At 36.2% G+C, this 27,525-nt stretch overlaps 1 long non-coding RNA gene across 4 annotated transcripts; it reads right to left on the reverse strand.

Annotated features, from left to right (window-relative positions):
* Positions 1 to 1,422: 1,422 nt before the first annotated feature.
* Positions 1,423 to 10,324, reverse strand: LOC128104114 (uncharacterized). Of its 4 annotated transcripts, none has more exons than XR_008215883.1 (5): positions 9,950 to 10,324; positions 7,311 to 7,474; positions 5,975 to 6,369; positions 5,394 to 5,536; positions 1,423 to 4,938 (listed from the first exon to the last, which is right to left on the reverse strand). It is a non-coding gene; the product is annotated as an uncharacterized LOC128104114 (long non-coding RNA). The 4 variants fall into 4 exon arrangements; XR_008215884.1 differs by lacking the exon at positions 7,311 to 7,474 and having other exon boundaries at positions 5,975 to 6,047; positions 6,348 to 6,369; positions 9,950 to 10,310; XR_008215885.1 differs by lacking the exon at positions 7,311 to 7,474 and having other exon boundaries at positions 9,983 to 10,320.
* Between the last annotated feature and the right edge of the window lie 17,201 nt (positions 10,325 to 27,525).

Here is a 27,525-nt window from a genome sequence, read left to right on the forward strand (position 1 = left end):
CATTAAGATTCCAAGTGTCACGAAGTATTCTAGGAATGAAATATTAGATGGCTAGAAGAGAAATACAACTTTTATAAGGGAAATCATGACGCATGCAATATCAACTCCTCTAACACTCTCACCAGTCTTACAACACAAAAATAACGGAGTTCAACAACATCTGTTTCCACCTCAAGATTAATGCTGGAAGTGAAAGTATAATGCAAAAGGTCAGTTCGAGGTAGGCAAAGCAGAGTTTTCTGGAAATATATTTGTTTGAATACTTGTATTTGCCCTGCAAGGCTGGGCAGTGTCCCTTGGTTAATCTTTGGATAATTTTGGCAGGTGTCATCTGAAGTATATGAGTGATCTAGATTTTGACTCCACAGATTGAGAAAGATGAACTTTCCCACAAAACATCCATTTCATGGATGTGATGCTGACTGATTACCATTCTATTCTGTTTCCTAAGGCCTAAATATACTGTGCAACCAAAAAGCTGAATTTCACTCATGTGCTCATTTTTTTAATTTTTTGTTCTGTTTTTTTTTAATATCTTCTTAGACCTCAAGTGACATAGACATTGATGATAATTTCTTGTGTGATATGAATATCTACTTTCTTTTATTATAATGTGTATCAACCAATTGTTTGGGGTATTCCACAAGAGCCTCTTCAATTCCACTGAGGATTCAGAGTCAATAAAATGGGAGAGTCATTACTGTTATATGTTGCCTTTCAATATTAACATATTTCATCTCCCATCACTCTCATATTTCATCACTCAAGATTCTTCCAGAATGTTTCCATGCGTATGTCTTCATGAAACATGCAGAGAAAGGCGGAGCTAAGAGGGGACTGAGTCTTTTTAGCATCTCTTCACTTTTCATGAGGGTAAGGTTTTCAGGGCACTAGACATAAAGAAGACTTAGGTGACCTTTGAATGACTCAGTAAACGACGTCTCTGAAGTTCTCATCACTTCAGCAAAGGCCTATCTCACACCTCAGCTCACTTGTTAATTCTTATTTGTATACTTTACCTAATCCTCATTTTCTTCCAACAAACTGTTAGCTTTGGTAGTGACTCTATTAGCTCCATTACTCCAGCTTCCTCAGGCTAGACTTCAGGTTCCACAATGAGGCAGATTAGTAACCAGAATAATCAAGTTGACTAAAAACCGATGCAGGCACTTGTGTTCACACAACTGAAATGTGAAGTTTTAAAGTCTGTCTTTGGCATCCTAGAAGGTCTGTCTGCCTGTCTTCTGAAGGGCTGAGGGTGTCAGCAGGAAGTGAAAACATACTTTTCGCATCAACTTTTCTTAACCAGATTCTTTATGAACTATGTGAGATGTTCATGCAACCAGAAGAGAAATTTTCTCAGAAATTACAAGGAAGGGATGAAAAAAAAGAGGAAAAGAAGGTTGAGACCACCAAAAGGACAAATGTTCTGCTTTCAAATTTATTTTCTACAGATAAAGAGGTCTTCAAACACTTTCATTGACTTTTATTCTAGAAATTTGGAGAGTGCATGCAGTCCTTCAATCAAGGTGATTTCATAAGTGACAAGATAAATGGTATACAAATTTGTGTATTATCTATCTGTAATGTTAACACTTTAAACAATGAGACATCATTCATATCTACAAGGCAACAAACAATTATTTCCTCACAGTCAGTAATAAGAAAATTAATTAATAGGCAACTCTAGGAAGTAAACACAGAAGCAATAAGGACAGTGTCGGCTGCACCCCTGAAGTTGACTACAGCTGCAGGGACATTGCACACAGACAATGGCATCATAATGTCTCCTTCTTTCTGCACCCATTCATTTGAAACTAATAATTAAAAGATTATGGCACTCTGTCTCCTCCCACCATAAGATAGAAAGTCTTGCTGGCTCCACCCTGATGTGCTGGGCTTCCCACAACACTGAGTCATCCACAGAATTCAGGACACAGAATCTGCCAAAGGAGAAGTTTCAAAGGAGTTTCTTGTAAGCCTACTATAAGGACTTGTTCTGAATTCAAGTTAAATATTAGAGAAGTCTATCACCGTCTTTTGTCTGTTTTATTCAACTAAGATGCAGAGAAGGTTGGGAAGTTTCTAGAGATGAGGACATGGATAGACTCTCAGGGACAATCTATACAAGAACATTGGGAATTACAGTAATATTTCTTCAATGCTATCAAACTTGCAAATAAAGTACAGCAAAAGTACAAACATTTAAATGTGATTTTTATTCTAAATAAATGATGACTATCAGAGTAGATATATTGAATTTGATCAAACAGTACACAAGGCACATATGCACTGAAACAACATATAACATTCCTGTGGGTAATGTTTGATATTTACACTAGTAAAAATAAATGTAATTTAATATATAGGTGGTATATGATATGCAGAGACATGATAGATAGATAGATAGATAGCAGACAGGCAGACAGACAGAGCTAGATGGCAGATAAATGAATGACTTATAAAGAGAGAGATAATACGTAGATTGATAGATGTTAGATAAGCAGATATGTGTTAAAAAATTAATAGATTGATATACAATGCATGGGTTATTGATAGGTCAAAGATTTCCAGATATAAACATGCATTCATACATATGTACATCCAGAAAGAGAAAACAGAGAGATGCTAGAAAGTTGAAAAGGTTAGTCAATGTGCATGAGATCAATTTTGAAACATGGTGTCTGCATAAGGTGCCTGGCTGTTTTTAAATCTATGCCTTATACTGTAGAGAACACCTATGTTCTCCTCAGCATAGCAAGTCTAAAGTCTGTGCCACTCTTGAGCTTAACCATCTTATTACATACTCACAGAGGAACACTGATATCAGAGTCTTTTCATCCATTCATTGGTCTCAGATTTTCGGTTCTAGGAATTATTCTTTAGTTCAGAATATTCAATTTACTCTCCAGTATTCTCCGAGGCTAGAGTTTACTCAGATGCAAATTTTCAATTACAAACCAACTTTATTTCCATTTAGATTGCTCCTGGTCTCTGCCAAAATGCCTAAAATTTCAGGTACAGTGATTTGTGTAGCAAAGAGTATCTTTTTTATGTCAATTCAGTTTCATTCCTGTGTTTTATAAAACATCACTATGGAAAAAATTTAAATAAACATATTTAATTTAATTCTTTTCACTATCATGAAAGCCTTAATGTGCAGAAAGGGCATCCTTAGAGAGGTTTTATTTAAATTGGTGGATAAACAAGACTCTTCTAATAAGCAAAATATGAAAGATATATAAATCCAAAGAATAATATTTTAAAATTTAAAATTATGTGGCAATACAATCATCTATTCCATTAGGATCCTGCATGTTTATTTTTAGTATTTATTCTATTTGTGTACATGCAAACATGTGGGGGGGGCGGTGTGTACACATCACATATGGAAAGGTTTCCCCAGAGGCCAAAAGAGGGTATCGAATTCTTTAGAGTTCAAGTTACAGGCAATTGTGAAGCACATGACATGAGTGCTGAAAGCTGAGAACTGATTCTCTGACAGAGCCAACCATGCTCTTAATTCCTGCCCCAACTCTCAGATAGCTCCATTACCCCTTTTTTTCCTCATTTACACTACTGTACCTCTCTATCGGCTGTAAAAAAATAATAATAATAATAATTTTTCTGTGAATTCTTATCCTTCTGACTTGCTCCTTTCTTGGTCTCTTAATAACTCAACCACTGATGCATCCTGTATTGTAAACACTGTCAATCTGTTCTGCCCACCAAGGACTTGTTTTCCTTCCGATGGAGCATTTGGCCAAATGTTCACCGTATGGAACTCAATTTATGCATTGATCCTATGCCTTGTATTATTATTATTAATTGTTATTATTATTATGGTTTGGTTTAAAGTCATTCTCTCTTTTCTGAACACTAAGAATTTTTATGCAAAATATATATTATATGATGTAGAATATTTATTCTTCCAAAATGCTCAAGTTTGCTCCTTCCATCTTTTCCACAGTAGCTAATTTTAATTTTTTGTAGGTTTGAGGTAGAAAAACAATCTACCTTTTCTTACACAGATAACAAACTTTCATTCAGTACCACTGGAAGAGTTGTGACTCATTTTACTTTTAATCTGCCAAAGGATCTTACTAAGTCCTTGACATAAATCCAATCTTAACTGAGTTAACTTTACTTTTGTGAAATTATTTGGCCTAATAATTGTAGAAATGGTTCATGGGTCATTAATGGACCATGTGAAGGCAAAGCCTCACCTCCTGTTCAGACAATAGCAATGAGCTACTGTTATCGAAATCCTAGCTGACAGACAACTTTAGGGTTTGCATCCTAGTTTAGTTTCCCTTAAAGTCACAGGAGTTATGGAGGACATACAAATTCATCAGAGTTAGTTTTCCTAGAGTACCTTTTGTGGTGACGGGGAGACTTCGCTGAATTCATCTTACTTACATTTTCTCTCTAAGTTAGATTGCTCCAGAACATTTCAAAACACTTATTAAGAGTACACAGAACTGATTTAATTATAGTGTTCCTGGCACTCTGAAAGTAGACCTTCCCGAGTTTCAGCATGGTGTATACAAACAATTGAAAAATATTTTAGGAAAATATATCTAAGGAAATTTAACATAAAATCTCAAGATGGAAATTTTAAGGCTTAAATGATGATGCCACTTGTATTTTTGAAGATGAATTTACAGACAATGGAGACATGATGAGTGTTGAAAACATTCTTCAATTAATTTTGTTTGTTTGTTTGTTTGTTTGTTTTGCAAAGAAAGACAGTGGCAAATAGGATACATTGTGAGTTTGCAATGAACTTCCTCCTTGGCCACATGGCAGAGGGCGTGCTGGAGGAAGGGAACAGCACCATCTTTTCCTCTCTGGTAGCCTGTAGCCATTTCAGTACTTACTCCTTTGGAACGGTGCTCAACTGTGGTACACTGTGTCCTGAACTTTATCTGTTCACTGCTGAAATTTATGAAAAGTATAGTTCAGGGATAGGAAAAAGCAGAATTCAGAGCTGACTACTCAAAACTGCATTTAAAAAATATGTATACGATATGTAGGAAATAAGTATATAAAATCTAGTTTTATACTTTACATCAATATATATGTTGAATCATATTTTATATACTTACTTAACAGAACATATGTCTGCAAATAAGGCAGCCATATCAGAATGTTCATTCTTTGCTCACAGAGATTTGGGTAACTCAATTTGTTTTTATGTTAGAACTATTGGCTTGTCCAAATTTTATTCAGTGATTTATTTTTTGTATGAACATACCATGGGAAAATTATGTTTTGGAGATAAGAATGTAAGAAATAAGACATTTTTCTTTGAATAGTCAGATTTTAGTACAAGCCTAAGGTCAAAGGATCTTCTACCTCTATTCCAGAGAAGAAACAAACACACTAGCTACCGTTAACTCTGTGTAGGTGCCTCTGCCCCCTTCTGTCCGTTTTCTGTAAGGATCCAATGATTCTCAGCCTTTTGTTTCGTGGGTCTCCTGAACAATTTTGAAATTACAAACTTGTCCGCTGTATCCTTAGAGACTCTGAGGCTCTGGAGAAAAACAGAGAATACTCAGAAACACAGACAAAGTTAAGATACACGTTGTTTATGTTTGTTTTATCAATGTAATATAATCAGAATAAAACTAAGGGCTTCATCCTTCGGAACACAAACAGAAATGAATAAATCTTCTAGCTTTAAGAAATTTCTACTAGGGAGCCTTCAAGATGACTCAGCAGGTAAAGACAACTGTCTCCAGGTCTGACCTGAGCTCCATCCCTGGGGCACAAACAGTGGAAGGAAAAAAAAAAAAACTTCTACGTGTTGTCCTCTGACCTCCAGGAGTGCTATAGTGCACACACTTACTATATAACATACTTAATATACCATTTAAAAAGCTGAATCAACAGTCTTAATTTAGGAAATAAATAGAAATAAAAGGAAAAGGAACAAAATTATTCTGAAACAAATCTAATTTTGCCATTTTACCCTTTGGTGGATCCAGTTCCATGAAGTTCTTCATAATCAAGGGTCACTGTTCTGCTGAAGGCTTCATTATACCCTGAGATACAGGTGTGACATGTTGGCATATGAAAACGTAGCCTTTAAGTTGATTTCACTTCAAAGTTTTAAATCTGTTTTGAAGCTCTATGGTAATTGTTTTAAAAATTAGGTCATCTATCGGATAAATGATTCAAAAATTTATTGATTTACAAAATGAACAGAAATATGTTGCTTTCAAATATAACCCTGCATTGTGCCAGGTATCAAGTTCATATACCATCTGCAGAGTGTTTGGAGTGATGGGCAGAATTTCCTGCACCTTTCCCCAGACAGACATATAGGGTTGTCTTTGCCTTACCAGCGACTGATGATGCATTTTCCTGCAAAAAATAAATAAATAAATAAACCTTGAGGATCAAGTGAGATTCATCATGCAAAAAAGCCCATAAAATGAGGAAGGCCTAATGCAGGGAACTGGCACCAAGACATCTTACTCCTACTGAATTTTAGTAACTGGGTTGGCTTTCAGCTTCCTTTCCTTTCACGGACAATTAAGTTTTAACCAAGTACATAGTGGAAATGTCAATACTGGGTGTGTTGTAACTGGAAGAGTCACTAGTGCTGCCTGTGATTAACTTCTTGTACAATGGACTTCAGAATAGATATTTGATCTAAAAAGTGATAATATCTCCAATGCACCATTTACTGTGGATTAACTAACAATCTGTTTACACTCAAGCATGTCAATTGAGAAAACGAGGTTTTAAGAGACAGAAAAAAAATGTGGCTCTTTTTTTCCTGTCCAAGAATATGAGACTATTTACATATATTAGTATAATACCTATGGCGAGAAAGGTTTTTTTGTTTGTTTGTTTGTTTGTTTATAACTTGACCACCATAGTCAGCTGCTTTTGTTTCTCAAGATAGGTGCGTATCATAAAATCTGATACATTCAGAATGACAGGCTGGGAGGACTTTCAGAAGTTCAATGCAGAGGGCTAACTGCAGAAGGAGTCTCATGTGGATCCCATTAGCTGTATGACCTGTAGACAGGGGCTCCTGCTGGCTCTGCAATTCTCTGAAGAACAGGGGGCAGCTGGGACAATATAGATAACTGGTACAGACCTTCAGGGAGGAACTAACCAGATGGAGAGAATCTGAAGGGGCATCAATGCTTTCTCCCATGTATGGCAAAATGACCAGTGGTAGCAAATATGGGCAGCCATTACCACCCTGGGACCTAAAGTCCTAAAATATTGGTGAAATTATTAAGGCCACTCCATGTAGTTAAAAGGGAGGTTTATCTAGTGGTGTAACTTACAAATGAAGGGATAGGTAGGTTGTAGGGTCTGGGGAAGACGTAGCGCAGTCCAGCGGTGTTCTCTGGAGAACTCTGCTCAGTCTACCTCTAGTGTCCAGGGTCCAGGAACCAAGAGAGCCCATGCATCCAGATCTCGGGTCTTCAGGGCCCTCTCTTGGCCCCGCCTTGTAGGCATGATAGTTACCGAAGCCTCAGTGGGGGTTGGAACTTCCAGATCAAAGCTGGAATGGCTACCCACTACACTAAAACCTTACAGACTTATCAAAGTAAATATTTCTCTCACTGGTGCTCTATCTCCAGAGGACTAAAACTATGGCATAGCAGTCAAGAGGGAATCAGATATCTGTGTCTCTTGTTTCACCTGTATCTTTGGACACTCTCCATTGGGATGCCGAACATCTCAAAGCTTGAAGAGTTCAGCCTGAGAAGTCAGTGTCATTGACCAGAAATTACACAAGAGAGTGTGGATCATTAACTCATACACATAGAGGTAAGACAGCAGAAAACACAGTATACCCATATTCATACCTATTCAAAGCTATCAGTAAAGGTCTGCCTGAACCTTTGTAGACTTCTGTGAACTCATGGTCTGTACACTTCTTCCCCCTTCACTCTTCTAATCCCATCTACTTATTTCCTTGCTCTTCATTTCTTCTTCTCTCTCTTTTCTCCTTTACTTCATCTGTTTTTCTTGTTGTTGTCTTTCCTCATCTGTTTTTCCTTCTCACCTATCTCTTACTCTCTCTAGAATCCTAGTTGACCAATTGGAATCAGGATTCCCCTCTTCTGGCTAGGTGTGTTAAGCAGATGAGGACACATGCACTATGGATCAGGGATGCTGCTTGCTGAATGTGGTCTAAGAGCTCAATTTTACAATTAAATGGCATAAGAAAATGCACAACTCAATGTGCAAAATTTCATACTAAAGCACCAAGGTACTTTTTTCTAATTCAGAGTAAGAGTTTGACTACATTATTCTTGATGAAAAAATATTTTGTGAACAAAACAGCCAAAGACAAAGGCATGCTGTTCAATTAATTAACCAAGGCTGTATTTCAGATAGAAATTCATATAGAAAGTCACTTTATGATCTGCATATTGGTGATTTTATAAGTGGTTGTATTTAAAGAGTCCATAAGCCTAAGACTGACCTCTCCTGCTCTGTGAAGACTGAAATAATAAGATTTTTATAATTGGAGGAGAAAAATGAGCTGAGAAGTTAGCTCCGTTGGTAGAGTACATGCCTAGTATATACAAAGTCCTCAGTCCCATCCCGAAAACCCCATAAACCAGACAAGTTGGTGACATTTCTAACCTTGCAGTAAAGAGATAGTGCCTAGAGTGTCAGGATGTCAACATTAGTTTCAGCTACATAGTGAGTTGCATACCAGCCTGAGCAACAGGAAATCCTTCCTCAGCAAAGTGAACATACAGTTCTGTTACCATGCCAACTTGTTTCAATACTTTCTATTTTTTTCTTCTACTTTCTGAAAAGCTACTGTTCTTCAGAAGGTACGAGAGAGAACTAACTGTATGTGTGGACTAGTAGAGCTGGCTACATGAACCAACTCTACTCCATAAGCATGTATGAAGTGAGCCTCTCTCCAAGGCACCTCTTTGGCTTCCTCACTGATCCATGTAAATGGTCCCGAGGGCTTGTTTTAGTTCTGGTCTTGTGACTCACAGGCTGAGCATGAAATTCTTCTTGCTCTGCTCCTGTCTTTGCTGTTTATAGTACTGCATTGAGCACCTCTCCTGTTCACCGTCTGTGCTAGCGCCAACAATCCTATACTCTTCCTTATCTGTTCTTGGATGACACATGGATTATCTCTTGTGTCTGCTGCATTTACCAGTGTGCCTTGGCACCTTTGAATTCCAGCAAATGAAGTAAGCTTGAACTTATATGACTCTGAGAATAGAGTTGCCTTAAATTCTCTATTACCAAGACTGGGTCACAATCCAGTACATTCATAAGCCAGGCTGATCTGGGTATTGTTGAAGAATCAAATCCCACTTCCCTTTACAATCCTTGCCTTCCATTCAGTCTCCATTTCTTTCCATTAAACCACATGCAGAAAGACACATGCTCAAATAAATGAACATTGTTTTTGCTTAAATTTTTATTTAACTGCCACTGTATCATTCAGAAAAATAATACTTTATAGTAGTAATGTGCTAAGTGATGAGATGTCTCAGTGAGTTTCCTTATAGCTTCACAGAAATGTTCCTTAATTTGGCACTCAAGAGTTTTAACTGAAAACTTTAAAACATTTTTTTGATTTAAAAAATAAGTCTAAGTAAAATCATTTGGAATAACTTAAAACATTTCTGGAATAAGAATGACACAAATAGGCATTTTTTAAAAATAACTCTCTCAGCCACCTGAATATGACCTCAACTATCCTATTTTTTTCCCTCCTCACATTTATGGCTTCTATCAATGTTTCCTGGATTTTCCTCTTCCTGTAAACATAAGCTGCCAGACCATTTAAGGAAGTTACACAGAGCTTACTCCCCAAGATCCCAATTTTCAGAAGAAAAAGCAAATCCTTTGCCCTACTTCATTCCTGTCCCCCACCCCCACACCACTCCACACCTCATACCAAATCCAAATAGCTCTAGAGACAGGACAAACTCACTGTAATAAGTAAACACTTCACAGGATGTCTCACATAGCAACAGTCTCCAGGCATCAGAGGCATGAGTCATGCAGAGCATGTGGATGGCTGCTTCTCTCCAGGGTTTACCAAGCTCTGACTCAAGGGCGGAGTCCAACTGCAGAGACATTTCACAGGGCTCAGCACACTGGTGATGTCAGCTGATCCAGTTACAGTCAGGGGATCAGCGGGATTCAAACAAGAAGAGTGTTCATTCAGAGTTCCAGTCAGAGATTCCAGGGACCCTGCCAAGTAAATGGTGGTGGCACGGAAAATAGGCACTGGTAGTAGAAAGTACTGGAAGTCCAGTTTAGCTATGGCCCTGGGAGCAAACAGATCTCTGTGTGATTTGTCACTTCAGGGTAGTATGTCCAGCATTAGACTAGGTTTCACTGATAGCTTCGGTTTCTCAGTTGACTTTCATCTGTTAAGGGATCTGCTGGAGGAAAGGGTCTATTTTTACTTATCATTACTTCTCCGTCTGTTTTGCTATTTTCTATAAACAGAGTTAACGTCCTGCGCATGAGCCTGTTTTAATCAGTGAACTAGGCAGAGCCAAAGAGTAACAAGATAATGAACATTCTGTTTCACAAGCAGAGCTTGCAATTGCTGAAGGATCTTCAAGTGATTCAAAGGATGACGGTTTTAAAAGAATAACCCTGAAAGAGCATTTCATTCACCCTGATGAATTTGTATATATATCCTTGATTATTTTAAGCTCCTGGGGAAAATAATGTTCTCGTGAAATCCTTACCATAGACACTTTCCTTTGCTCTGTTCTCTTTCTATATGATTTAAAAGCAATTTAAGAATAAAAGCCCACGACAATGTTGAACACACACTGATTACACATTCGTGAATAAAATCCTTGTATTATCCGTTCTTTAAGTTGCTCATACAAAAACCCAGAAGAAAAGTGTCTCTAACTAAAAACATTGTTGAAAGGACAATACAAAGTCATGTGAAAAGTATATAAAAATTGCTCAAATGTGACAAATTGTACTAGGATGAAAGTGAAGTGACTTTTGCAGAAATGCCATCACCACCATATAAATAAATGAGCACCTAAGACTCTGCTGATTCAGCAGCTCACTAACAAATGAGTGTGTAATGTGTGGCTTATGAATTTTGTTATGAACGTAAATGAATATTATTCTCTCCTATGGAAATTAATTCCTGTGTCTAGAAATGTCAGCATCTACCCTTCAGTAGTAAAGCCTCTATTTCCATTTCACAACTTTATTGTTGTGTCTCAGTCATCTTTGATAGTTTATTTTTATTTTAAAAATTTAGCTTACACGGTAACAGGATTGTACGTGGGAACTTCGTAAGTATCTCATTTAGGTTTTATCTCCCACCGACACTCCTCTCACATCTCCCTGTCCTCCCTTTCTGATCTACAAACTGATATCTGCACAAGTAACACACTGTCTTCAATATTCTACCTCTGAAGTCAGTCATTAAAGCAATTTAACCACTTTAAAATTCAATGCAATTTTCATCAAAATACCACCAGGAATTTTTGGTAGATATATTCATCTAATAGCAAACTATAAGTGAAAAAATAGAAGGAACCAGAATTGCAAGATAAATTTAAATAATAATTTGACATTCTGCTGTACTTTATTTAAATAAAAATACATCATGAAATTGATCATTTTAAAGTTTACATTTCTATGCTTTTCAGTACATATAATAGACCTGTGCATTCATAACAACTATAAATATTTGAATATTTAGATTACACAAAGGGATCTCATAGCTACTAACAGTAACCCCTTTCCATTATTTTCTCTAAAACTCTAGCTAATTAATCTACTTTTGCTTATGGGCATACCACTTGTGGCTATTTATATTAAGCATCTTTCTCTTTGTAAAAAGCATTTATTAAATTTTATTTGTTGATCCAATCTCTTCATTCCATTAGATCACCCACATCCTTCTCCAGGATCTAACACAGTTCAGCTCCCTGACCCTCTCCATCCAGGCAACCTTACCAAGCCCCAGATCTAGCCGGATTTCACATCCACTTTCCAGACCTAGTCTGCCACCCTTCCACCACCTACAACCTGCGCTACAGCTAAGCTCTAGGCTTCCAACAGGATTCAGGCTGCCTGCCCCACAACCCACAGGTCCCTCCTACAACACACCCAACCTTGAGGAAAATAAATACTTGAGAAATGCCCAAGGAAACCGAAACGTAAGGTTCACCGAAAGCAGGAAAACAATCCAGGACTTGAGTATATGTATATAGTTTAAATGAAATTTTCTTGTCTGAGCTGACAGTGCTCTCTACGAAGGGCCAAAGACCATCAAATAGAAATCCTAGCATCAGGCATTAGAAGCCCTCTTTTGAACTGTTTTTCAGTGTTGTCCAGGAGATTCCCAAAACATTACAGGCTATTGCTTTACCCCTTGGTTGTACCCCACTCCCACTCCAGAGGTGGGTAAGGCTTTTTTGCTGAAAGCACCAGGCACTTCAGAAACAGGGCCCAGAAGCCCCTAAGCTAAACTGATTTTAATCACTTCTCAGTGAGAATTAGCTTCCATGGTGCCAGAAGGTGCCTTGCAAGTTCCAAAGGACGGAGCAGACCATCCAATAATCCTACTGAGCTATGAAGTTTAAGTACAACAACAATGACTTGCATGTCATGATAACCCCAATGATGTAAGAGTGGCATGCATATCTTGGTGATAACTAACAGCTCTCTTATTGGACTTAGGACCAGCTCAATAAGAGGGAAATCATACCTGGTACTGGAAACCTATCAAGTAACCAGGGATTCTGAAGTCATAGCTATCGAAGAAGAACCTACAATTGCCACTTTAATAAACCAACATAATTCTTAACTACATTCTAATATTTGCATTTATACCCGTAGATAAATGAAGTTCTCATCTCTCATGAAGCAAATTACTCTTTGAAAAAGAGACAATCACAGAAAAACAACAAGGAATCAAAATACAGAGTTCACTCAGTCCCAATAGATACATCTACAAAACAACACCCACACCAAAGGCTCGAGGAACGCTGCAGAAGGAGGTGAAAGATTACAAAAGCCAGAGGACCAGGAAATTTCCTGTGAAATTTTTATCTCCTAGGAAAGTCAGAAGCTATACCCGCAAAGTTTCACTGACATAGCTGCCTAAACATGAGCTGACAAAGAACAACAAAAATAGAAAGGTCAAAGTGGATGGGGGAAAGACCAGGAAGCCTCAACTCTACAAAAAAAAAAAAAAAAAAAGCTTGAGGATGAGAGTGAGAGAAATGGTCTTCTCCAAGGAAGAACTCACCACTTTGTTATCCAGCACCAAATGGTCATCACTAAAAACATACATACAAATATTCATACATATGTGTGTGTGTGTATGTTCATATGTGTATATGTAACAACAACTAAAGAAAAAGATACCATAAATTTGGGCCAGAATAAGGAGGATGTGGTGGTTTGAATAGGAATGCCCCCCATTGGCTCAATGTTTGAACACTTGGTCATTAGGACATGGCTCTACTTGATAGGGATTAGGAGGTGTGGCCTTGTTGGAGGAAATGTGACACAGAAGATGGGCTTCGGGGTTTCAAAATCTCAATCAAGGCCCAGTGTCACTCTCTCTGCTGCCTGCTAAAATGTAGAACTCCCAGCTACCTCCCCAACATCATGTCTACCTGCGTGCCACCATGCTTCTCACCATGATGATGATGGACTAAACCTCTGAATGTGTAACAAGCCTCATTTAAATGATTTCTTTTATAAGAGTTGCATGATCATGCCCTCTCTTCACAGGAAGAGAACATTGACAAAGACAGACAGGTATACGGGAGGGTTTGGAGGGACAACAAAAGGGAAGAAGGAAATGATGTAATCACAAGTAAAAGGAAAATATTAAATTATTCATTTTGTTTTAGTTTATGGTTTTCCTGCATATATTTATATGTACCATGTACATGGCTGGTACTTGGAGGTCAGAAGAGGTTGTCAGACCCACTGGAATTGGAATTTTAGATGATTGTGAGCCACCATGTTAGTTTGGAGAACCAAATCCTGATCCTCTGCAAAAGCAAAAAGTGATCTTAAGCACAGCCATTTTACAAAGCTTTTTAAGATCATGTTTTAACATATGCAAGAGTTTCGCTTACTTTTATGGGTTTATGATATCACATGGATGCGATGTAAAGTTTAGTTCACTAATCTATCAATTGATAGACTTGGAAGTTTCCCCATTATGACTATTATGAAAATAACAGTAATTTCTTGGTATTCATTTTCCTTTAGGCACTTTTCCCTATCTCTTGGGCCTTTAAGAACAGGATTTCTTTGTTATATGTCAACTCAAGGTTTAAGCAGTTGACAAACACCTAACAGTTTTTCAAAATGATTGTGCTGCTAGATGATGTTATCAAATGAAAGATTTCCAATTTCTTCATGCCTTCACAAACACTTCATACACATCTTTTTTATAATTTTTTGAGATTATAATATAATTACATATTTGCCCTTCCCTTTTCTCAATCTAAATCCTTCCTTTTACTCTCCTCATTGCTCACTTTCAAATTTTCTTCCTTTGTTTTTACATATGTGTATATGTATACACATATACATACATATGCATACACCCATATGCTTTAAATACATAATACAACCTGGTTTTTTTTCCCTTTGCTCTTTGTTCTTTGGGGGGCCACCATCCACCTCCCAAATAATACGTGGAGAGTTATTCCTACTTATGAATGTCCGACCTTAACTTGGCTTATTTCGAACCAGCTTATCTTAAATTATCTCGTCTACCTTTTGCCTCTGAGCTTTTAACTTTTTCTAGTCTATATTCTTTCTGACATTAATTCTTCTATCCCAAGAACACATAGTATATATATATATATATATATATATATATATATATATATATATATATATATAAACATTTTGCGATCTCTTTAGACAACATTTTATGTTATCAGTGCCTAAGTATCACACTTCTTTTGTCAAAAATATTTAAAATAATTTATTTTTTATAAAATCAAATGGAATTGTTTATTTAATTCCAATTTCAAATTTTTCCTTTTATTGTTCATAAATACAACGGATTTATGCCTATTGATCTTGTCTCTTGTAACCTTGTTAAATCTACTCTGTGACGTTTTTATGACTTTCTTAGTACTTGCTACCTATAAGAGCATGTCAAATAGAAGTAGAGAATGTTTTATGGGTGTTGCTTACATCTCTTCCTTTTCTAATTAGCATTGCTAGAATTTCCTTTACAAGATACAGTAAGTATATTGTTAGCCAGAATCTTTCTCTGTTTTCTTGTTTCTAGAAGGAATATTCTTTGAACATTATATGAGGTTGAATATCAAATTTATTTCTAGTTTACTGAGTGTTTTAATACATTATATTTTGTCCATTTTTAGGTCTGTTGATCTGTAATAAGTGTTTTGTGGCTAAGGTTAATGTGTGTTATGTTGCCTCATAGTCATGGGGTAAACTAACCCTGAATTTCTGAGGTAGTTCTAATAGTCACAGTACATAAATCTATCTATGTGTTATTGTATTTGTTCCATAAGGGGTACTAATCTATACAGATTCTTCTCTTATGAAGTACGTTTTTGTATTAATGATATATTAGTTGCAACAAGTGAGTTAGAGTGTGTCCTTTCTTTTTCCTGTAGAAGTATGTAAAGTTATGATACTAATTCTCCAAATATTAGACAAAAATCAACAGTGAAATAATTAAAGTATGGCATTTTTGTGCAGTTTTAAGTTATAGCTTCTACCACTTCTTTATGAAGGCCTATCTGATTTTCTTTTTAAAAAAAAAAAACTGTTTTTATTAATAGATGTTCCATTCTTTCCTTCCCATAGGTCTCTATGATTGTCTTACTTTGTTACAGTATCTCTCTCTGTCTCTGTCTCTCTCTTTCTCTCTCTCTGTGTGTGTGTGTGTGTGTGTGTGTGTGTGTGTGTGTGTGTGTGTGAATTTGTGAATTTCTTAGTCAGCCACTTCAGGTTAATATGACAAAATTCACACACTGTGTTTTCAGTGTCCATGATCAAGTGCATACATCTTTTCCTGTATTTCTGAAGGCTGCAAATCTGCAAACAGGGTATCGGGATTGGTGGGTTATGGGTTATGGTTTTGTTGCTATTTCATAACATTAATTTTGCTACTGTTATGAATTGTAATATAAAATCTTATATATACAATATCTGATGTGTAACCCCTGTGAATGGGTCATTAAACTCCCAAAGGGGTTGTGACCCACAGTTGAGAACCACAGTTATAAGTGATAATTTTTAAATAATTTATTCTTTGATCTTTGCTTACTTAGAAATGTGTTTTGTAGATTTTATATATTTGAGAAAGCTTCATACTTATGTTATTTATTTTTAATTCTATCTCACTGTTATCAAAAATTATGACTTATAGGATTTCAATACTTTTAACTTGAAAATGTTTTGTTTTGCATCTTATTTTATAGTCTAATCCAGGCAATATCTTGTGTGTGTGTTTCTTCTTTTCTTTTTTCTTTCTTTTTTTTTTCAGAGACAGGGTTTCTTTGTGTAGTCCTGGCTCTCCTGGAACTCTCTTTGTAGACCAGGCTGGCCTCAAACTCACAGAGATCCACCTGCCTCTGCTTCCCCAGTGCTAGGATTAAAAACATGCACTCCCAAAGTCTGGCACCTGTGTGCATTTTTTTATTAAGAAAATTTTTTCATTCATTTTACACACCAATCAAAGATCCCTCTACTCTCTTCCCACTCCCTCAGCCTTTCCCTCCCAACCCACCCTACACTCCCCCTCTGCATTTTAAGAGCATATTCTTCCACTGCTGTGTGGATAATTCTCCAGATAGTGTTTAGCTCAGATTGGCTTATGGCACCGTTTGAGTCTTCCATTTTCTGCTTTAACTTCTATTTGTTCCATCAATTGCTGAGCTGGATTTCAAAATCCACAATTATTAGTACTGAGATTCTGCCTTCAGTTATCATTTTTTTCTTCAAACCTCCTAACTAGAGCTCTACTGTTAAACTGACATGTTTTCAGTTATGTTTTTGATGAATATTGACCGTTTTTAATTATAACACAATGTTTTTCATTAAAGTTTTTTTCCTTTAGTATGTTTTTTGAAGCAGCATGGCCACTCCACTTCTGCTAGGCATAATGCCGTTTGGTCCATCTGCTCTTTTTCCTTCTGAATCATTGTATTTCCACCCAAAGTGGTATCCCGCAGACAGCATACATGGCTAAGGCAGCATTCTACTCTAATTTTTCGATTTCTGTTTTGATCCAAGTGTTAATTTGTTTACATTTACTGTTATCAACTGTTAATATACAAGTTACACCTAGAGTTTTACTGTTGCCCATACATCTTATAATTTATATATTCCTCTATGTTTCCCTTGATGTCATCTTTCTGAATTAAATATTTTTCAAGTATACCATGTCATCTCCCTTGTTTATTCTTTTGTTGTATTTTTCAAATACTTTTTCTGGGGATATTTCTGAAGGCTACAGGAGTATAGTCTCCATTTATGCCAATCTATTTGGGATTAGCAATAACATAATTTACACACTACACAAACCCTCTGCTGCTATGAAACTCCTTCCCTCTCCCATCTTTGGGTCCATTATTCTCAGTTGACATCTTGGGACATGCATGCTCTAGTAGGTTTACACGTTGATTCATGCAATTGTTTTGTATTTTTCTTCTACTGTGAGAATAACAGTTGCAAAGAATGTGCATTAATACCTTTCCTTTTACTTACACATATTATCATGTTTACAAGTGGTCTTTCTTATTATAACGGATAAGAATCTGTAGCTAAAGCCTGACTACTGCTATCTGGAGCTCTAGCTCTAGTGTGTCTGGTAAGCAAGATCTGACATCAAACCCTTCAGGTTGTTTTTGGAGGAAGTCTTACTTTCCATTTTATTACTGGATAATAAATACTTTTTTATTTTAGTTTTTTAAATTCATTATTGAATATGCATGAGTGTTTGGGTTTCATGTATGTCTGCACATCACATTCATTCCCTATGCATAGTCTTCAATCTTGTTTTGAGAATCAGAATTTAAAATAATACATCAGAGCTGAAATTAAGATTCTGCTCCCTCTCCATATTTCTTCTCGTTAGCGATGCTTGCTGTTGTTACTGTTGGTTGCTAACGGGTTTTGTGAACCAATTCTGGGAAGTCTCTGTTGTTTGCCAAATGTGGCAGTAAAATTTCAGCTTGGGTAAACTGGTAGTCCCTTAATGATTCAGCAGAAGATTTTGTTATTGTCTGAAGGCAGTAAGTTTCCCAACCTCTACTCATGAGTTCTGTGTGTTTGGGTATACCTTAAAGACTTAGGCAGACATGTGACAATCTGCCTGATCACTAACGTTTTGCTTGAGCTGAGCATAGTAGTCATCAGGAAGTCAGGACATATGACCTCCTCATGTCTTTGCTGACCATGTACACACACAGGCACGAGAATGCATGTGACTTTCCACATTCCCATTTGTCCTCAACAAATATTCTGCATTTATTTTCCTGAGAAAGCTGTGAGCTAGGTCAAAAAAAGACAAATGTGCACATAAATTCTTCTTGGAAATACCAGACAATTAAAAAATTACAGATCTGCAAGAATGACTGTGAGGCATTTACCCAACCAGTGCCTGCCATGGGACTAAGTTTTCTCATGCTGGGGAGCTCTAATTCCAAGGCAACACGAGATGGGGAAGGAAGAGGAAGGGAAGGAAGAATTTAAAAAACCCACAGAACATTTTTAGCATGTTAAGATGTTTTAACTAAATACTCGAGCTGTTACTACACAGACTACTTTCCAAACTTCAGGGGAGGTTGCTTCTACTGACTTTGCTTTTTGTTTTGTTCTTTTTTTCCGGGGGGAGGGGTGCATATTCTCACTGCTTTTACTGAACAGAGAATTCTTAGAGGTCCCATTATGTCTTTTCCTCTGTTATCCCATGGCTGTATCTTTTCCAACAGATAAATAATTTCCTTATTTTATACTAATCGGAATCAAAGACAACAATCAGTATTAAAATGTTCCATTCTTAATTTCCCTGAGTAACAAACAGTGCATCACTCTGGGATAATGTGAAAAATCCAAGCTCCTTTCTTGACACTGGCAAAGCTGCATTTTGGGCAGGCATCAGTGTGATACCATTGATGGCAGTCAGAAATCTCTGCCCTTGCTATCACGGTGAAAGTGTAATTTATCCCCCTGGAATACCAAGCAAGGAAGAGTAGTCTGTTCTCTTCTCTTCCAGAAATCACTTCAACCAAAATAACACTTGTAGTTCTTTTTCACAATAATTTTTTCTTTGTATCTTTGAATTCTCTGTGCATGCATTTCAGTATATTTCAAATTCACATTTTTGAGCATTTTATTAGGATGAGACAGAATATAATATATTATTCATATAATATTGTACTTGAGATTTATTTGTAGTGGGTCAAATATATTATGGAATCTATGGTTTGCATTGGAAAATAGATTGTAGTTATCATTATGAGAGTATATTGTATGATTTTTTCAATAAAAGAGTTTACAATGTATACTATATATAGGGAAAATATAAAATAGTATGAAATAAAAGCTTTTTTAGTATCTATTGTCACAGTCCAAATATGATATCTAGTATTTTCATTCATGTCACTTGTTATTAACAATACCTTCTTAAAATTAATAGATTTTATATTTCATTATTTAGTAAATGGAAATATTAAGCAGTATAACTAAGCTATATAAGCAGCAATGAGACTTCAGAAGGCATTTCCTTATTAACAAGGCTTTCACTTGGAAAATAAACTAAATGTATCTTCCAATTTTCTGAATTTCTACGAAGATTGAAATAGTTTAAACTATTCTCCAATTATAAATATCTAGAGAGTATTTTATAGTTGCCTTTTCTGCTAATAGCTGGAGGCAAAACCTTTGTTCATGATGCTATGGACTATAATTCAACAAAACCTCACCAATTATTAAGAAAATAGGATCACAAGTAACAACTAGAAATCACTAACACTCAAAAGATAATAATAAATTGCTTGGTATTTCTGTCAAAATAAGGTTGGAACCTAGCAGATGTCTAAACTACTTTTCATTGTAGCATATTTTTTAGCTCTTTTAACTGCACTGTGGAATTCCAAAGCTGCCAGTACCCACTAGTAAAATGATGTTCAAAGTCAAAGATATTGTTGTTGAAGTAACCACAAGTTGAAGCATGTGGCATCTAACACTGGCAAGAGTAGTTGCTGTAGAATAATTTATTCCTTATATCACACTGTTTTTTTATCAGGATTTTGATTTTGCAAATAGATAACATATAAATTTGTATTTCCAGATACCGTTTTTATTGTTATATAAAAATTGCATCTCGAATTGTAACATTAAAAATATGCAGCAAGAACAGGTCCCGGTCGCACTGCCTGGGGGCCTCCCAAACAGTTCAAACTAATCAACTGTCCCACTTATCCAGAGGGCCCAGTCCAGTTCCATGGGATCTCCTCAGCCCTTGGTTCACAGTTCATGTGTTTCCACTAGTTTGGCTATTTGTCCCTGTGCTTTTTCCAATCATGGTCTTAATATCTTTCGCTCATACAATCCCTCCTCTCTTTTCGCCGATTGGGCTTCGGAGCTCCACCTGGGGCTTGGCTGTGGATCTCTGCATCTGCTTCCATCAGACACTGGACGAGAGTTCTATCATGACAGCCAGGGTGTTCGGCCATCCGATCACCAGAGCAGGTCAGCTCAGGCACTCTCTCAACCATTGCCAGTAGTCTACAGTGGAGGTATCTTTGTGGATTTCTGGGGACCTCTCTAGCACTCTGCTTCTTCCTATTTATTCTCCTGGGGTCTTCATTCATAGTGGTATCTCCCTCCCCATTCTCCCACTCTGGTGCTTGGGCTGGCTTTTTGGAGCCTGGGGCCTATGCTGGGACACTTTGCTCAGCCTTGATGTAGGGAGGAGGAGACTGGAACTTCCTTGGCTGAGTCTACCAGGCTGGGCTGACTCCCCAGGGGAGACCTTGCCTTGGAGGAGGTGGGAATGAGGGGTGGATTGGGGGGGAGGGCTGGGGGTGGGAGGAGGGAGGACGGGGAAAATCAGTGGCTGATATGTGAAATTAAGTTAATTATAAAATAAAAATATATATTAAAAATACACAGCAAATAATACCATTGCTTTCTACCAATATTCATTTAGTGGTCACTCTGGCTGACTTTGAGTTCAGAGTGAATTATGGATTGGGTAGTAATTTTACCTTTACACATCTCTCCACCTTTTTTAAAACAGGATCCATAGACACTGTATGACTGATCCATCTATCAGATTCTGAAATTCTTACTCTTGTCCATTCAAAACTCAAAGTCATTTTGTGACTTTCTAAGTGCCTTCATGGAGCAGAACATATCACTCTTGTTTTAAAACTTGTATCTTCATCCAGAAGTCTCTCGTGGCAGGTAGTGTGGTTTACTATTTGAATAATGCAACTGTTTATTTCCTTTTTTGTTTCTTAAAGATTCTGAGTTATATCCTCACTGCGAAATGAAGAAGCTTCCCTTGTGATTTTTAGATTTTATAAAGATTTATTAATGTATGTAGATGAATGTTTTACCTACATATAAGAATGTACATTATTTGTGAGCCTGGTGGGCATTGAAGAAGAGAGGGTGAGATGCCCTGGAACTGAAGTTATGGATGGCTGTGAACTGTGACATGATGTGGCTATAAGGAATCAAATCCGAGTCCTTTGATAGAGCAATAAGCCCTCTTTACCCCTGAGGCATCTCTCCAGCCCCATGGTTACTATTAAAATACACATCAGAGGAGATAAAATAAGAATCTAGCTGATGTTTTCAAAATGAATTTAAACTTCAAACATATACTTTCAAAACTTGGGGAAGATTGCAGACTTCTATTAATAATAAGAAAGCCATAAAACATTTTAAATAGAGTCAGAGGATCTCTGTTTGCATAGGAAAAAAATGTTCCTTATTATAAATTGAATCTTTTCACTTTTCACAGGTATGCAATGCAAATTGATATTATCAAATGGATTGTGGAGAACCCAGAATAATGTATTAAGATAAAATAATAATAAAGAAGATAAAGCATTAGTGCCTATAATCACAACATTACAACATCATTTATGTCTTCCTTTTTGGTATGGTCAAATATACCTGCCAGATCAATTGTCCTACAAAACAACTATAAAATTTGGTAAACTCTTAAAGTTTCTGCATGCTGTTAACACAGATTAAACAAGAACAAGAAGAATATAGAAAAGATTCACTTTGTAAAACTGTGCATGAGGTGATATTCCTGTTTATAATGGCTTCAGACCGAGAGCAGCCTACAGTCAACACAGACGATGTCAAATGTTAACAGAAAACCTATGCTTTTCCTGCCTTAAAAACAGAGAGAGACGAAAGAAAGACAGCAAGGACAGACCTTGCGTGGTGGCACAACCTATAATTTCAGCACTCAGGAGGCTGAGACAGGAGAATCACAGGATTAAATTCAGACTAGGTACATAATGAGACAAATGCTAGTCTAGGTTACCTAGCAAGATGTTGTCTCTTAACAGAAACGACAGCCTTCACAGTAAAAAGTTCAGAGTAATCATTGCTTCTTCTAGACACTAAGACAAATACTCCAAAAAAGAAAGGGGAGCCCAGATCCAATACAAAGATCGTGACCAATTAACTAGCTGTTCCTAAACCATGTGTGCCCAAGGGGACTTGAAGCACTTTGAAATGAGCTCTGAGACGCACACAAAGGACAATGTTTATGTTCAAAGAATTACTCACTAACATTTAGAAAATCTGAAGTCTGTTTATGACCATAAAGAATGCAGAGTTAGTTGCCTTCAGAACACCCAGGAAACAACAGAAATTCCACCAATAAGTGAGGAAAAGTGATGCTACAGACATGCTGAGAGGAAAGTGAATGAAAACATAAGGGAAATTAGCAGACAATAAAATAACCAGAAAGATCTTATTTTAACTATGTATGGGGGGGCAAACTGAAAAAAAACCACATTCTCAATACCCAAGTAAACAAAAATATCATGAGAAAACCAAAATCTAGGAAAAGCGCCCAATGAAAATTATAATGTAAAGGAAATTTAAATGAACGTGAATTGATAGGATTTAACAGCAGAAGGCAGATAACAGGGAATAGACTGATAGTACATTTTAAATAAACTGAACAAAGGTGCTCAGACTTGTGAAATGATGATTCAGTATCACCCATCCATATAGTTAACATCCCACAGCAAGTCTGACAGAAAATGAGACATAAAAACTATGAGGGTTTACTATATACAAAGAAATAATTCAATTATTTTTAATTTATCAGAAGTTTTGGAGATAATGGAAAATACTGTAAAGTGCTGAAGGAAAAATATAACTTGTTAGCAATATACAGTCTATTTCTGGTAAATATATTCTCAAGAAATAAAAAGGAAAATATTGACATTTCATGTGTACAATACAGTATTCTAGAAGCAAATAAAGTGCTTTTTAGTATCACAATTCCATGGATGGAAATAGTATACCCTTTAGAGATTGTATCATGTGCTTTTTCCTTATTTAACCTAATTTTTATTTAAATTTAACATTTTGTTTTTGTAATTTATTCTTAGAATATAGTTATATCACTTCTCTTTCCTTGACCTCTTTATAATCCCTCCTATATCTCTCCCCTTCACTCTTCACATTGATTATCTATTTTAATGATTACTGTTACTATTATCATTATTATTATTATACTATAAAATTTATACTGACAGATAATTGTAGTTCTTACCCCCTCACCAAAGAAAAGAGAGCTTCTTCACTGAAACCACTGGAGTGGGGAGGCCCAGAAGATATCCATGCAAATAACTGCTTTTCTGAATGAGGACAGAATAGAGAATAAACTTCTATTGTTTATGAATGGTCTACCTCTCAGAGTAAGGACAGTCTACATTAGTAACAAAACCATTGCTGCTGACTGGTGAACATCTTTGAAAGTTGAAAAGAACAGAGGAGAAAAGCATTTAGAAAGAGAAATCCAGAAAGTCTGATGCTTCGATTCAATGTGAAAATACAAATTATCATGATCCAGTTGCATGAAACAATAATAATAATAATAATAACAGTAAATCAATAATATAGGCAAACCATCTGTCAAAGTTACACTCTGAAGTTCATAGGCAAGTTTTCAAAATTTAAATAGAAAGCTTTTGAGAAGAGTCAAATTTTTCAAAAAATTAGCAACAGAACAAAGGAATGAATGGATAGTTTATTCAGGAAGTTCTGATCAAAATTCAGAAAAATTTTGATTATATTTGACTAGGCTATCTAAACATTCAAAAGAATAAAAATCTGTCGTTATCTAAGGGAGAGGGTAGATACATAAGCAGAGAGATGGCCATGTAAATCACATTTCTATATATCCATAAATTACTTTATATCTCACTAACATGGATATCATCATTCTATAAAATATCACAGTGGTAGAACAATAAAGACATGAATATGTCATAAGCAAACTTTCATAGCTTCATCAGACAATAGATTTCATCAAATATTTACATGAAAAGAACGTAACCTAATTTTGAACCCTCCTTTAAATCCAATTTGAAGGGATAACTTCACCTATCAAGCTCTATGATAACACTCTTGTGTTAAGTGATGAGGAAAGCATCGAGCTGGTAAATCTCTAATGATAGATCTACAGACAAATGAGATGACACATCAGAAACAAGTCCAGTTCTGTAAAGAGGTTTCAACATTTCTAGGCACCTAAGATGAAGCAACTCTTTCAAAAGAGCCCTGCACTTTCTGAAGCACCTGGTTCAAGTTTGACTGTAATGCACTAAGGTAACTGAAGCTGGAACAGGAATGATCACATGGGAATTTTATAAGTGTCCAGCAAGTAGAACGCACGTAAGTAATCAGTCCATACTGTCCTTAGTCACACACAGTAATTCCCCTTCTCAGTAGCTAAGCAAACACATTTCATATTCTCCAATTATCTCAGTGTCCTTTTTAAGCTTAACTGTTATGCATAATAGCAAGCATCCTCCAACATAATTGACACCATTGGGCAACATTCATTTGGAAAGACACAGCAGAGATGTGATGCTTGGTGTTTACAGGGGAGGAAGTCAGGTCTACCAAAAGAAACTTACTCAAGGCTAAGTCTGTTGACTTAGCACTGAAATGCACAATGGAAAATTCCTGATACGGGGCCTTTGTTCCAACAATGACACCAATGAATCCTCATCTTCATTTGAAAAATGGTCATGCCAGACTGAAGATGATATCTGCATCTTTGTATTAGAGATTTAACTTTTGCTGATATTTGAAAGCCATGAGTCTGTTAATTTTCTAATTTCTTAAACTCTGTTCATTGTACTTTCCTTCTACCAGTAACTAGAGGAGAAAAAGTTAATTGAAGTCTTGATCATCCTTAAAATATTTATTTTCCTGAAGTAATATATGGTTCTTAGTTATGGTTAGATTCATTTATTTTTTATCAAGAGATTTGTGTAGTTAAGAGGGAAGTTACACAGTACTAGTAACCATGAAATTTCAATTCTATGTTTTTTAATTCACTTTCCCAGTTAAAATCCATTCACAGTTGTAAACGCTCACACTAAAGTTTATTAACTATGAAATACCTAAATAGCTGTTTCCTTTTCATTATTATTTCTTTTGTTTTTGAGATCATAATATAATTACATCCCTTCCCTTTTCTCCTTCCAAACCCTCTCCTATGTCCTTTCTTGTTCTTTTTCAAATTCATGACTTTAATTGTTCTTACATGCATATGTTGCTATATACATACAAATTCCTAAATATAATCTGCTAAGTCTATATAATGTTACTTGTATATATGTTTTCATGGATGATCATAAATGCCTTATTACACACAGAAATAAAAGATTGTGTCTATAGATAAATTTAGTAAAAGTAAAAATCTAAATATGTTAGAGTTGGGAAATATAGTAGTATATTACCAAATTGTAGCAAATGTATTATTTTATTTATCATTAGAAAATATATATAGAGAGAAATTTTTTTAATAAAAATAGTAATCATCATCAAATATTAAAGATCTCACACATGGGGACATATACAAGGTGCTTGTCAAGATGAGAAAATAATAACTAAGCCAAACTTGTTTATTTTTGCTTAACTTTTGTGTATTTTCTTTAATATTCTCTTGTTTTCTCCTAGAAAGTAGATAAAACAAGGAGTTGATTCTGGAATGTTCCTTTGAGCAGGTTATCACACTCTAAACTTTAAGTGTAATCATTATATGATAATTTCACTGAAATAAAATTTGTCTCATAGAGAACAGCATTATTGAGAAGTATTTACAGGGTGGAAATTAAATTAATGTATGATTTTCAATATAAAAGGTACCTGGGAAAATGAAAAAGGTTCGAAACAGCAAAGGATATTTGAATATTATGGTTTAAGTGTTGAGATCTAGATACATGGGAAATGAAATATGCATAACATGACCTGAGATAACTTAGCTAACCTCTCCAAGATTAGTATTATTTTATTGCATTACAGGTGTGTGTGTGTGTGTGTGTGTGTGTGTGTGTGTGTGTGTGTGTGTGTGTGGACTGAAGGCTTAAAAGAATAAATCTAAACATAAACTGTATAAAGTAGATGTTCTGGATGGAATACTTACAATGAAGAAAATGTGGGTGAGGTCAGTTGTGACTGGAAGAGGGAATTAAGGACATTTTTTTTTGTTTGAGAGTTGTATTTTGTTTGTTTTTTTGGAGTAGACAATACAAGTCTTCATACCTGAGATGCATCAGTTCATTATCTGCTCCTACAACAAAGTACATTGCTACTTGTATACAGAACTGTATTTGGTTTATCATTTTGGAGGCTGAAATACAGCCTTTGAAATTGAGCAGTGATTGGTCTGTCCTCTTGTGAGAGTTTCCTTGGCTATACCAGAGCATGGTGGTTGATACAACTCTAATACCAACTATAAAGAGGAGAGACCACATGGTGAGACAGGAAGCCACAGAGTTGGAAAGTGCCAGAATTACTCTAGCAACTTACACTTGCTGGTAATAAACCCACTCAAGCAGCCTTAGTCTCTTTTAAGGACAGAGCCTCCATTGATCTAATTATGTCTTATTAAGCCTTCCTTTACTATTTCTTAGGTTTGTGAAACTCTGTGTCTCATGCTACAGGCCAGGCTGTTCTTACATTTGTCATTATCTCTTCTCCAAAATGTCCATTTCTTCAGTATCATCCCCAGCTCTGTAGCAAACCTCCTGTTGAACCCTCCCCTTCCTCTCTGCTCCCAACTCCAGTAGATCACACAGATCTTATCCTCCAAATTTCCTTCCCCCTACTCATCCCATTATTCAGACCCCAACTCCATCAGGCATTCCCTGGAAATCCACCAGCCAAGCCTGTCAGAAAAATGAGTAGGCTACCAAAGCAGGTAGGCAAGCTTCACATCTTGACTCTCCCCTGTCTCCTCCACATAAAATATCCAGTCTCTTCCCTAACATTAGAGAA

Source organism: Peromyscus californicus, unplaced genomic scaffold (assembly GCF_007827085.1).
Source record: "Peromyscus californicus insignis strain IS unplaced genomic scaffold, ASM782708v3 Scaffold_8__1_contigs__length_139910024, whole genome shotgun sequence".
Taxonomy (NCBI): Eukaryota; Metazoa; Chordata; class Mammalia; order Rodentia; family Cricetidae; genus Peromyscus; species Peromyscus californicus.